At 36.7% G+C, this 14,663-nt stretch overlaps 1 protein-coding gene across 5 annotated transcripts in view; it reads right to left on the bottom strand.

Moving 5' to 3' along the window:
- The window catches only part of TENM2 (teneurin transmembrane protein 2), a 698,308-nt gene that overhangs the window by 523,268 nt on the left and 160,377 nt on the right, over window positions 1-14,663 (bottom strand). The gene's annotated exons all lie outside the window — the stretch shown is intronic.

Raw genomic sequence — 14,663 nt, forward strand, 5'->3', positions numbered from 1 at the left:
AGGTAAATTTTGCGCAGAGATTTAGCTCCACTTCACCCTCCGTCTTGAAAGTTGAAGTGATAAAGGCCTTTTACATATGTCATCTCTGCAGGGGAGAATTTCTTTCACATGAGCAAACAATAAATGAAGTACTCATTTTAAACATCTCATTACATATGAACAAGATTAATTTAAACCGAACAATCTGGCATTTTTTCAGACATACTGTATAAGCATAGCTCTAAGTAAATTATACTGCTGGACTTAAATGTAGGCGCTAAACATATTAGGTACAATACTTCTTATTTTTAAAAAAGCATACTTGGTGCTACCTATAACTACAAGTCTGTTTCCTTGCTAAATAGTCATGTGACCTCCAGACACACAGATTTCAATTCCTATTCTGAAGAACAGTACTGTAAACATGTCCAGGGGCTTAATTTATTCAATCATTTTGTGGAAATTTACTATGCATTTTGGTAAGAGCACCGTTTGATATGCTACTATATTTTCTCGCTTGTAGAACATTAAGTAATATGAAGAGGATCTAAAGGTAAATCTCTTATCAGTTTGAGCCACTCGTTGAATGTGGGCACATTTCTGGTGTGAAGACAAGCACAGAAGTGCTTCCTGTGCCTGGCAGATATACTAACTATTGTAATTTTTTGTGGACCACTTGGTGTATAAGAAATTGGTTGAATGGTTGCACTCAGAGTTGTGGTCAACGGCTCTACATCCAAGTGGAGACCAGTGATGAATGGTGTTCCTCAGGGGTCCTTACTGGGACCACTGCTGTCCAACATCTTTGTTGGGGACATGGACAGTGGGATCGAGTGCACTCCCAGCAAGTTTGCTGATGACACCAAGCTGTGTGGTGCAGTTGATGCACTGGAGGGAAGGGATGCCATCCAGAGGGACCTTGACAGGCTTGAGAGGTGGGCCCGTGCAAACCTCATGAAGTTCAACAAGGCTAAATGCAAGGTCCTGCACGTGGGCTGGGGCAACCTCAAGCACAAGTACAGGCTGGGCAGAGAATGGATTGAGAGCAGCCCTGAGAAGGAGGAGTTGGGCGTTGGTTGATGAGAAGCTCAACATGACCCAGCCATGTGTGCCTGCAGCCCAGAAAGCTAACCAGAGCCTGGCCTGAATCAAAACAAGCGTGGCCAGCAGGTTGGGGGAGGTGATTCTCCCCCTCTGCTGGGCTCTCCTGAGACCCCATCTGGAGTGCTGTGTGCAGCCCTTGGCCCCCCAGCATAAGAAGGATGTGGGCCTGTTGGAGCAAGTCCAGAGGAGGCCAGGAGGATGCTCAGAGGGCTGCAGCACCTCTCCTGTGCAGACAGGCTGAGAGAGTTGGGGTTGTTCAGCCTGGAGAAGGGAAGGCTCCGGGGAGACCTTACAGCGGCCTGCCAGTGCCTGAAGGGGCTACAAGGAAGCTGGAGAGGGGCTTTGTACAAGGGCCTGTAGGGACAGGACAAGGTGAATGGCTCTAAGCTGAAAGAGGGGAGATTTAGATTAGGTATTAGGAAGAAATTCCTCACTGTGAGGGCAGCGAGGCGCTGGCCCAGGCTGCCCAGAGCAGCTGTGGGTGCCCCATCCCTGGGATGCTCAAGGCCAGGCTGGACGGGGGTGGGAGCAACCTGCCCTGGTGGAAGGTTGGCAGCAGGGTGGAACTAGATGGTCTTTAATGTCCCCTCCAACCCACACCATCCTATGGTTCTATGAAAAAGAGTGTCAACTTCACCCTTGCCAACTATAGCTTAAACAATGAGGATACAAAATATGTGATGCTGGGGTAAAATATTCTTGGAACAGCATTCAAAACCCCTATATGCCAGGAAAATCAAAATTTTCAGGAAAAAAAAATTGAATCTAAACTAAATTCCTGTTCTCCCAGCCCACTACTCCACAGCTGAGCAAATTGATACTTTAGATTCAATAACTGACTCAGTGCTATTAAACAATACTTGTATATTTTACGACACAATATTACAACTGTGAAAATCACCTCTTAATTTTGGGTTTGTTTAATATGCCAAGTAATTGTATTTATTCTAAGTTGTTCCTATGCACAGATACCCCATCTTGTTCTACAGACAATCATCATATTTTGGAATGCCGAAGTCTCTCTTTTATACGTATCACATCTGTAGGGTAAGAGGATAGGTTGCCACACTTCTGAATTTTTTTTTTGGTATACATTTTCTTAAACTGGATACTAAGACCCTCAGCATTAAAAGAAATACTGAAGAAAAATTGGATAAATCCTATCCCGTTATGTTTTTGCAAGCTGTAGAAATAATGAGGAAACACACAGATCAACAGAAAACTCACTCTAAAACAATACTTCAGAGAAATTTTATTAACAAGGACTGTTCTGCCTAGCATAGTGATGTCCACAAAGAAAAAATGGCACACAGAAAACCCCCTGTGTGGGATAGATATACTTGGATCAAGGTATAACATTGTTATGCTGTCAAAAAATGAAGGAAGAAGATGAATTTAAGAGACTGAATTTAAGATGGAGGAGTCTGTCATGCAATAACAGCTTATAAGAGTTACAAAGCCGACATATAAACATAAAAAGCAAAGCTGACATATTTGATAACCACAAAGCCTGCTTATTCCAAATATACTCTCAATTACAGTCATTCTGGATTACACAAAATGAAAAAACAAGTTCAGGGAAGTGCAGTATTACAATGCTTGTCTCAGTTTCTATGCTGTCAACCTCTCAAAGCTTCCCTACATGTGAATTTCCCCAACCTCCCGCCTGGGCAAACACTTGTGGGAAGAGAAGGCAGTTTCACAGCTTCAGAATGTTCAAGCAGATATCCCACCCCTGCACCGATTTTCAGGGCAATGCAAGAACATGGAAAACGTGTCACAACAGCTTCTTGTGGTCTGAAGCTGAACACCAGCACGCAAGTCAGAAGTTTCAGGTCAGTTCCGAAAATACCGTATCCCAAAGGCAAACAGTTGTGGGTAGTGGACTTACTCAAAAAGACCCTTATATATTAAGCCAGCACCTCACTTATGCTGCTTTATTGCAATTACCCCAGAATAGTCGATGCACAGTAACTAAAGTTTCATTATACCTTGTTAATACTAAAACCAAGCACAAAGGTACATTTTACTTAAGAAATGGTAAAGAAACAGGCAAACACAGATGAGAGATTGTTGCACTGAGTCAACAAGAGAGAATCACATAACTGAAGTACTGAAGACATCTAAAACCACAATCTTTTGTGTACACAGTGATTTCAGAAAGCAAATAACATTTCATTTTTCTGTGCTGCGTTCTGGTTGAAGCATCCACATTCAAACAATCCTAAATACAAGTACTGGATTTTAGTCTTCTATCAATACTAGACAGTACACATTTCCAAGTCCCTCAAATTTAATGTTCTTTCTTCTAATTAGACTGCTGCTAGATCTGTAGGCAGTATTATAAACCACTTTAACCTTATTTTAATTTTTCATTATGAAAATTGTAACTGTTCATTAACTTTGGAAGACATAGCATTACAGCTGTGATGTATCATTTCTCATATTATTAACAATCTACTTTATAAATTCAGTGCTTGAAGCAGATATTGGTAATAATGTCTTACAAGTTTTATTTTTGTGTTTGTAAGACTTTAGAAAAAAATAATAGGAGCATACACACTTAGTTCCATATTCATACATAGAATTTTATTCACTATCATGATTTTAAAATTAGTGCCAAAATATAACTGCACCAAATTTAGCAGACTCGTTAGAAACGAAATCCCAAACTCCCAAAACAAGAAACTGTTTGACTAACACTACTGTTTCCACCTCTCCAACATGTTGGTGTGATTACTTAAACAAGAATGGTGTCCAGTTTATCAGTTTCTGTGTAGTACACATTTAGCATATTGTGAATAATGTGTATTGAAGGTAATAGCTTCTCACAGAGGTTAAGCACCGTTTTAGCTTTGCTTTCACACTGTTCAGATGCTTGAAATCTTCTGGATAGAAAAACTCCAAGAGACAATTGGATATCGCGATGAAATTAAATGGAATATTACTTATGTAAAGCTTTTTAAGCCCTGTAACTACATCATTTGATATGCCAATATTATATTTATAATATTTAATATGTTATCTTAAACTGCCATCTTTACATCACAGTATTGTACTGGAAGTAATACAAAAGAACAAGAATATTGTGCTAGACCAGTCACCACAGAATGGGCCATCTGTCTGAGGGAGTGAAATTAATGCAATTTGTTCTACATGATAGTTTTGTTGGGTTTGGTTGTTGTTGGTTTTTTGGTTGTTTTTTTTTTTTTAATTATTGGACTTAACATTGCCTATGGCTTAAGTCACAAAATCTGAAATACCGATAATTTCTACTTCAATACTTACACAAACTGAAATGATTAATGTATTCAAGAAACAAAGTTGTACTGAAATGAGTCATCCTGTGACTGTGCACTGACTATTTCATATAACAAAAATTTAAACTTGTTTCTGGCCAGCAGTCAGCACACAAGTTGCTTATTTCTAGGTAAAAACTGACCAAATGCTATTCTACCTTTTTCACATGCAATAGTGGGAAAAATACTACTGATGTTGGATATTTGTTTGAATTTTCTTAACATTTGACATTTCTTTACATTCTACAACAGCTGGTGGAACAGCCAAACAAAAAAACCTCAGCTGTAGCTCTCTGTGTAATCCCACCACACATGAAACTTTCCATGAAGTTTAGGTCACACATGATTAGAATGAAAACATACACCTAGAGAAGAAACCCAGTGACAGCAACCACCAGGATTCAGAGCTTAAGAGTGGATAAAAGAGCTGATAAGAAAAGAAGGAATATAAAAGTGACATGCGTGCAGCTAACAGATGTTTACAATACTAGGAGTAGCAAGGGATACCTGGGCTGATAACTTGGATAAAGGAAGCAATGAAAGAAAGGAATAGAACAAAATGGATATTGGTAAGATTGTCCAAGAAAATTTTTTATTAAGCTGAAGAAGCATCTTGCATGGTAATTAACAGAAGATCAAGGTTGGACTTTCAAAACTACACCGGACATGCTACACTGAAAAGACATTTCAGTACTGATGATCAAACTGTTCTTCTCTTGCAATGTACTTCAAGCAAATATCTTACCCTGTGAGAGTAATAATTGTGAAAATATTTGATTGTTTTAAGGAAAACAGAGCTAACTAGCATCATCGAACACAACAGCAGTTACACAGAGCTCAGAGAACAGAATCATAAGACAACAGGCACTGCTGTTGGTGTTAGGGCAAAAACATTTTCAAGTGTCAAATTCAGTTTGTAACATCCAGTTTGACCAAAGTTTAGAAAACAGTTCTTAACAACTGTGTTTTCCATAACGTTTCTCTACATGAGTAATTCCCTTCTCCATTTTCTGGACTTGCTCATTTCAGCTAAAATGAAATCTCTTACTTTAATTTTCACTGCATTAAGAAGAAAGATAACTGGGTTTTTTGAGTTTTCCTGTATAAGCCTTCTGCATCCATTTTAACAAGGTTCTATCACACACATACAAACATCTGAGACCCATTCTGTATCAAGTATAAGAACTAGCGTTCCTCAGAGAGGCTTTTCTCCAAACAGTTCTAAAAGATATCTTTTCATTCTGAATTAAACAGGATGTAGGGATTGCCACCAGCGGAGGAGTAGGAATCACAAACAGCTATAACCCAAATATTCTAAGGAAATGTAAGCAAGTAATTACAAATAAAACTGCTTACATTCATGCAGCTTGTTTGGCAACAGCAGTATACCATAAGGAAAGCTGCTACAATTCATAACAGCATCTTGTAATAAAACAGCTTTATGCATCCCTCTCAAACTGTTTAGTGCTCAAATCTCATCAGATGGCTGAGTAAGCATTACACTTTGGGACAGTAAATCTCTGTTTCCAATATGGTCTACATTCACAGACATGTACTTTTGCATTCACTGTAAGACACTTCCAGCTAAGCACTCATATAAAAAATGGCCATATATAAAAATATCTGCATGCTACTTTGTCTAGTCAGATATCTAGACTCTGAAAAAATACAGGAACCTTGAAGGACCAAAAGCACAACAGAAACTAACTGCTACCAGAAAAAAAAAAAAAAAAAAAAGCTCATCTAAAGATTGGATTTACAAACCTGGAAGTTGCACGAAAGGGCTCTCTTTATACATGTCACTGGCTTTTCAACATGTCTTTACCCACATCACTGAAGCATACATGGCATTACTATGTTACATTTTGCTTCTTTTAGAGAAAAGCTAAAAGATAGGAGAGTGTTCAGAAATGAGCAATAAATCTGAATTCATGACAGAAGATACTAGGAGGCAGATGCCTGAAAATCTCTACCTAGCTAGATAAACAGAGCTCACAGAAAACACAACTGGCTTAACTACAGCGTCTAATTGAATCTAAAGAAAAAGAAGAGGATTATGGGTGTTCTAATAAAACAGAAAAGTCATCATCAGACAGACCTAATGGCTAGCAGTTGAAGCCACCTTCCAAAATCCAAAGAGAAGCTAGGGTCTGCTTTAACGTGGAGGCTGACTTCCCACAGACGCTGGCCACCGGTGAAAAAAATGGATTTTCTGCCTATTGATGTTTTCAAGACACCAGAAAGTGCCTCATTCAAGGACAGATTACTGAGGTCAATGTAGAAATAATCTGATGAAAGTTAATGAGCAACCAGATATCAGGCCGAACAAGATAACCGGTAGGCCTTGTGACCTTAAACGCTGAATCCAAAGACAAATAATATACAACAAAAAGAATAAAAAATGCTGGGCCCTGCTTACCCACTTACGCTTGCTTGCTGTTTTCTTTTTATACTAATTTTGATTCCCTTTGATAGGCTTTAAGCAAATTGGTCATCAGCACTTTGACTCAAGTCCAGAACATCCACGGTTCTCTATGGAAGATAATGCGCTTCAGGTGGGTTTTGTTTGTTTGAAAAATTCCTTATGTTTTCCTTACTATGTAAACTGTGTGTATTTGGGTTCAGTCACAGTATTTGAAAAGCTTCTAAAAATCACGTAGTCCATTGGAGGTATTAGGAGAACAAAGAGGAACAAATATAAACATTACCACACAACAACCAGTTGTCCATTGAGTCTAGAATTTAGTCCCCAGCAACAGTAATGTAATTGAAAAGAATATGGGGAAAAAAAAAGGTGTAGAAGGAAATTACAGAATAAACACAATAAACACGTAAAACATGTTCCCAACTTACCTGAGCTGAAAACTGCCTTGTGCATTGGAGCAGTGCATACACTCTGGTGCTTAACCCATCTTCCACACGCTCCAGTAATATAAAAATGTCTAATCCTTTTCTTATTCTCCTGAGGACATGGACCTTAAAAACATCTGGTATCAGACCATTCAACAATGTATAATCCAAAATAAATACTTTTGTCAGTTTAAAATTTATAGATTTCCATTTTATTTAAACATTTCTATTTTTCTGTATTATGAGAATGGAGGAGGAGAACCAAATGGCCTAATTTCTCTTTACCAGAAAACAAGCTTTAGAAGGGTTCCCAAGTCCACAGCAGAAACAAAACAATATTCACTAACGCAAATTCTGGACTACATGACTTCTAAAGACTTAATTTTCTGGTACATGCCTAAGATGCAGGGACAAAGATACCCAATTCAAACCCAGATCAAGCATAAAATCTTTTTAAATCTGAGATTTTCATGGTAAAAGGTGTATTAGAAAAGCATCTGAGTCTCTTCATCAGTTTGGGAACACTCACAAGTAATCAGCCTCCTTTCCAAACTCTCCTCGCTGGAAAATACATGCTAAAAATATCTACATTAAACTTCAGATCCTTCTGAAGACAAAAACCCAGAGAAGGTGGAATATTTCCAGATTTACACAAGTTAGCCAATTTTTTTGTAGGATTAATCAAGAAATAAGTATTTTCATTTAGAGTTTCTTATTTTAAAAAGAAAATTATAATTTCATCTCCTTGGAGTGCATTATTTCCCTGTACAAAGGATTTTAATATGAGAAAAAGCACCCAGAAAGATGTGCCTAAATAGAACAGGTATCTTGGAAGGGTGTGCACATGCTCATGCATAAAGAAATGGAGAAGGATTTATATGATCAAAAATTATTATTTTCAGTATCCAAAGTCTTAGACTTCTATTACGTAACCAAGTAAAGGGATGAGGGGGAAAATGTACACAAAGAATAGGTTTGCTTCAACATTCTGTTGGGCCTTGGTATTATAAGGTGAGCAAGCACTACTCCTCTATTTTGAAGCAGAAGATCTTTTTGCCTGATACAAATTTGTAACTATTAAGTATAGAAAATATAATTCCTATTAATTTTGAAGTGCTTTTGAAAAGTTATTTGCATTAAAATGGTTACTAAGCCTATTCTAGTGTAGACCTACATTTTTAAAAAAAATTTCTTTTATTCACAGCGGGTGCTAACTACATGAGTTGATTATGCCTACTTTTTAGAAGTTATCCTTTTATATCTAGTTTACATAATGCTCATGCAACTTTGTAAATGCTTAAAAAAAATAGAAGGTAGTTTAACTTAATCATCAACTAACAAGGAGTCCAGTAAAGCAGCAGTATTAAAAAAGCAGAAGCTCTTTGTGAAAGCTAAATAACTGTTCAGAAAAAAGGGAGCATAAGTCTATACATACCTATATATTTGCACTGGAAATCCCTGCATTCTGATTCTGTAATTTAAAATGTAAACAAATGCTGATTTTTAATAATGATCACTAGAGAGAAAATGCCAAGAATAAAAAATTATTCCCTGAGAGAAACTGTGTGTGTACACAGAATTCACATATTATATCTAGCTGTTTGTTTGTTTATTCTACAACTACATATCAATATTAGAATAGTACTGTGTTTTTCAGCACTGGTCATATTAATTATTACTGGGGTCCTGTGTCAGCATCATAGCTTCTTTATATAAAGTTTCAGAAGACAGTATTTCATTCAGCTCCAACCTTATCTTTATTATGTTCATCTAGATGCAGATTCCCAGTGATACTGTACCTGATTACACCGTGCATTTAGCTTGCTAGCTGATTACATTCTTTCCACAGCAATGACATTTTAAATATTTCAACACGCTGCATTGCAACGGCTCCTCTGAACTGGAGGGCTGGAATACACCTCCTGTCAACTCAGTACCTGCTCTCTCAGAGGATGACCCCGATGGCCAAGATGCTGATCTAGAAGCTGTCTCAGCTAGCCAAATAGGTAGGAGAGCAAGAGTTACACCTTCATTCCACAAGCCTACGTTAGATAACCTGACTTCTCAACGGTTAGCTCCAGCCAGCCTGAGCAGCCAACCGCACCCGGCAAATTAAGTCACAATGTGTGAAGATATAAAATGGTGAAACACCAAGAAAGGAGGATGGAAGGGGAATGAAAGGGAAGTGGAAAGTAAGAGATTATCAGAATGACTGATTTCAATTATCATTTACAAATCAGGGAGCTTGCTGCTCAAAAGGAAAAAAAACCCCAACCAAACCCACAAACCCAAACAAAACACAAAAGAGCAAGAGAAAACAATTTATGTGTATTTACTTGGAAGTACCCCCAAAAGTGAGAGCGTATTCCATGATGTTTCCCTGAAAAGCCAGCTCTAATATACACAAAGTTTTAATTTAATGCCTATTTATCAGCAGATCTTAATATTACAGCTCAAAAGGCTACTTGACTGATTGCTAGAGTATAAATGAAAGGAGGCATGTTAGATTTTGGGTTAGACTTTCTTACATTTTCCTTTCCTAAAAGCTTATTTGGGGAAGGATGCTATAAAGGCTTGTACTTTTATTCATTTGCTATTCTAGTAATGCTGCTACATAGCTCCATTATTAACAATATCAACAGAGATGAAAGCACAGATGAAAAGTGCTTTCATGTTTTTAAATCACTTAACAGTAAGACCCATATAATCTTTTATGATTTGGGGAGGGAGAAGGAAGGGGAGGGAGTTTTTATTCAACATCTGTGTTTCATTTAATAAGGTATACATATTATAATATAATCTTTTATTTCTCACTAATGCTGTGCTTTCTAGAGAAGAGAAATTGAATGCAGTTGTCTCACCTTAATAAATATTTTATGCTGGGATCATATATCTCTCAGGTAACCATTAAAACCAAAGTAAATCTTGATTCAGCAGCAGTGCAAATTACACGTGTATACCAGTTCCAACAGGAAATTTGCCTTGAGGCCCTTTTCCCCACACAAACTACCCTACATCTGATTCCATGTTAAGGGCTTCCTCCTTGAGCTTATGCCACCTGCCTGCACCTCAGATTTTATTTGATTATTTAAGTGTATGGACATACTGAAAACCAACATATTGCAGAATGCCACTCAAAACCTAACATGACAAAGGAAAACTAAGAATGTGCTCCCACTCTAGTCAGAATACAAGAAAAAGATTTCTTTAATGTCTTTAATCCAAATCTATATATCAAACATTTAATTTTCAAAAGGTCACAGGTTCTAGAAGGAAATATTAAAACTAAAATTAATAAAACTCAGTGGGATCTGGAAGGGACACAATAATTTGGGCCTAAAAGTGGAGTATGACTCATGTTGGATGACAAGATGACCAGAATCTCATCTTGGTGTTACTGGGAAGTAAGACAAAGTCTAGTCAGTCTGCAGACCTGTAACAGCAACTATCCCCTCTGCACAGCAGCACATCAGTTGCTGAACACAGAATACCTGGACACGATAACTTTAGTCCTGAACCCGCCTTATCTCTCCCATAAAATGTTCTTACTGTGTTGTGGTTCTTCAAACGTGTCTCAGTAAATTATTTGGTGACAGATTTATGATGGGAGGAAGAACAAGAACAGAAAACAACGTAAGTTTTTCTCAGGAATCAGAGCTGCCCTAGAGTAGGTTGTAAAAAATAAAATGGAGATTCATCAAAATGGTTTGGGTTGCTTTGGGTTGGTTGGGGGTTTTGGGTTGGTTTTTGTGTGTGTGTGTGTGTGTCTGTGTGTTATTGATATTATTCTTTTTTCATCAAGAAACCTATTCAATATATATGAAGAAAAGATGCTGCATGAAATACCCAAGAGTAGCAGGGCACAGTAACACAACTCCATGTGAACGAAAAACAAGCGCATAACACTTTGCAAGTGCCCCTCTGAGAATTCTACTGCAATAGCTTAATTTTCTATTTGATGTTAATAAAAATACTGGACAATCTTAGAGGAACATTATAAGGGATTTCTTATAAACATAATTACTAATTTTTTCTAATTCCTGTTAACATACCTAGAGTGTTAAACAGGATACAAGAAGCACACATTTTTAAGTACAAAAGAATAAAATATAGAATTTGAGCTGACATACAGAAACGTATTGGCGGCTGTTCTTTACTGAAATTATCTCACCACACAAAAAGGCATGTTGTGACATACAGAAAGCAATTCAACTGCGGTAAAAATATTCAAAATATTTCAGAAGGCTGTTGGGTGCAGTTTAGTATGATTGTGGGGTTCAGACTTATTTTTAATAACTTCAATCATATAGTCTAGTTGTTCTAACATTTCACAGCAGAGATTTACTGCTAAACTAGATCTGACCTGAGAATGAGAAAGCAGTCAATTCAGTATAACTACTGGCTAATAAATTTTGCATCGGCTGAAGCCTGGCATTTGGCTCAAACAGAAACACAAAATCCATGAGCTATGTATGCCAAGTGAGGAACTCTGGAATAGTAAGGTTTGCAATCACCCCTTCGAAACCCAGTTTAAAACTCTTAACAACTCAGTAGGGTATTCTTTTAGCACAATTTGGTTACAAAGTATACTTGAAGAAAAGTTGCCTTTCAAAGCAACCTCTTTGAAGAAAGGTTTTCCATAATTTCAGTTTTTGTCTTAAAAAAACAACTACTTTCACCATGCTGTGTCAGCGGATGAAGTCAGAAAGAAAGTATTTTATTTTATTTTTAAAAAAAGTTTGATAATTGGTTCTTTTTGGTGGAAAAATACATGGCATGTAGAGAAATTCACGAATAACCAGAAGATTGTAAAATATTCCAAATATTCATAGGTGTCAGAACTATTGTCAGGCTTTTGATATATCCTAGCAGGAAGCATAAAAGTTCCTATTCATCTTAAAATACAGCATTCAAAAAGGACTCCACAACTTTAAATAAATCCTGTAATGTTTGAATGCTCTCTCAATTCCACTGAAGGATGATATTTTTCAGATCGATTGACTAATGAATATCCAGTGCAGGTATTGAATTACAGATACATTTCTATCTATATTATGGAAAATCTAAGACAAATTAATAGCTCGCACATGCATTGGACCTGCCATTTTAGCCAAGAACCTGAACTCCTGCTTTGAGGATGATCAGAAAATAAGTTTGACACAGAAATACTACACCTATTCTGAACTACTTTATACAAATAATGTTACTGATATGTTAAAAACAGACTTTAAAAGGGGAAGTTTATTACTCTGAAAAATTACAGGCAAACATCTTAGGAAAAGCACAGTAGAAGTAATGCCAGACTAAGGTTGTTCAGGTAATATACACTCATGTCATCACGCCTTCATAGCAAAGCTTCCAAATACTGCACCAGAAAGTAGCATCTAAAACAAAGAGGAACCTTCTTAGGTAGGCGCATTTGTCAACGATTAGCACAAAAAGCTTATTTCAAGACATGCATGAGTGCAAAGCTTTTAGGTTGGATTCTCAGAGTTAAACTTCCATCAACGTTGAACTTTCCCATGAAATGCTTTATTCACACTAGCTTAGAGATGTATTTATACTTTGTAGATCTGCTTTTTCAAGAAGAATGAAACAAACAAGTGAAAACAGAAGGACAATAAAATACTAAAGCAAACCAAAAAGATCCGTTTCAGACTTCTGAGCTCTGAATATATTTTTTTGTTATTATCACTTCACTGTTGAACCATCATAAGCAAAAATGGAAGTAGTATAACTTGGTCTTATGCTTAACAGGTTTCCAAAAATGAGCAACATACAAACAGGCAGCAGTTAAAACCAACTACTTTGAGCATTTCCAGTGCCATGATTAAACCAGATACTTTTCAATAAATCAAGTGCACATAGCTTTACTAACAGCAGAGGCAAGATATTGAGGAAAGTATCTACAATTGCTTAAAAAAAAGTCAAGCTTTTTTATAATAGAAGAATCAAAAATTCTCTAAAGACTGTTTTAAGCATGTTTATTTCCTACAGAATTTAATCCCATCAAAACACCCACACAAATTTGGAATAAATTTACATGTGTAAATTCCTAGATTTCTGCAGCTGGAAACCACACGCATAAGATGTAATAAACAGTATTTCCTACTACATGAACCACATTTTTATCCACATAATATTAATGTAGAATGTGAGAACATGTACCAAGTCTTAATCTAGATCTACTTGCTACATCATTTCAAATTTCATGAGAGTAGAGGAACTGTAAAACCAGAAAGATACCGAACCTTCAAACACAAAGATTCACCATACAGACTTACTTCTGAACGAAATTTGCTTTCTAAACTTAACAGGAAAATAAAGAGTTACTGCTCATATTATTTAACCAAAAAAATTACTTTGGCTTTCTAAAATAAACTTCATTCATCTAGACATAACAGAGACTAGCAGGGTTGGGGGGAATAATGAAAAGAATAAAAATGTGAGCATTTCAATTCAGTTACCAACAATTTGCACTCCCCTTCATAAAGAGGGCAGATAAGAACAAATTAAGAGCCGGAGGAGGATGAACAGTTGTCAAATCAGTAATCAAGAGAAAAAGAACACCCTCATGAAATGCCGAATAATGACTTGGAAACTAAAATGAGGCACTTGAGCTGAAGCATCAATCATCCAGATAGGGAAAAGTAATATTTAGATGACTCCTGTACACAAAGGCTGAACAAACCACAGTGAAAATGGCTCCAGTAGCTCATATGAGCTAGTTGCGGTTTGATGCGTTATCTCTAGGTAAATACCTATGAGCAAAGAAAAAACCCTACTAGAACAGAGATTACTCAGAAAATACAACCGGGTGTTTGATAGACCAAGTACAATGCAAACACTTCCAAATGTCTGTACACAAATGCAACAGAAACAAGGAATTAAACAAGGATTTAATCAGTGATGCTAATTAATAGATATTTTGATTTAAAGGTGAAAACAGATGCCGACGGCTGGCAGAATGCTTAAAACAAGCATTGTTTATGTCAATATGTCAAAATATCAAGCTTAAAAAATGCCCTTTCACTGAATGATCTCCACAGGGAAGTGTGATAACTTAGAAATTCCTGAGTCACAATATTAGAAATGTGTAGTAAAGAACTATCATATGCCATTAACAAGCACGTTATAAAATAGTAAAGTTTTTCAGTTAAAGATATACTAGATAATTTACCTTCCCTTGAGAGGGGAACAAAGGGCTATACATCTATACCTCAAAACTGCCTATATTTTGCTTACTATAAACCATATCTGATTCTTCAACTGAAACTAAACAAGTAATTTCTTTTAAAAAACATTGCTAATTGTTGACTGAGTCACAGTTTAATCAGGCTGTTTGGTCAAGTTAACCAGATGATTAAACACTGTTCCTATGAAGCAATGTTCACTAATGGTTTCAACACACTTATGATTTATGGAGACACG

The sequence above is a fragment of the Falco peregrinus genome, chromosome 8 (assembly GCF_023634155.1).
Source record: "Falco peregrinus isolate bFalPer1 chromosome 8, bFalPer1.pri, whole genome shotgun sequence".
Taxonomy (NCBI): domain Eukaryota; kingdom Metazoa; phylum Chordata; class Aves; order Falconiformes; family Falconidae; genus Falco; species Falco peregrinus.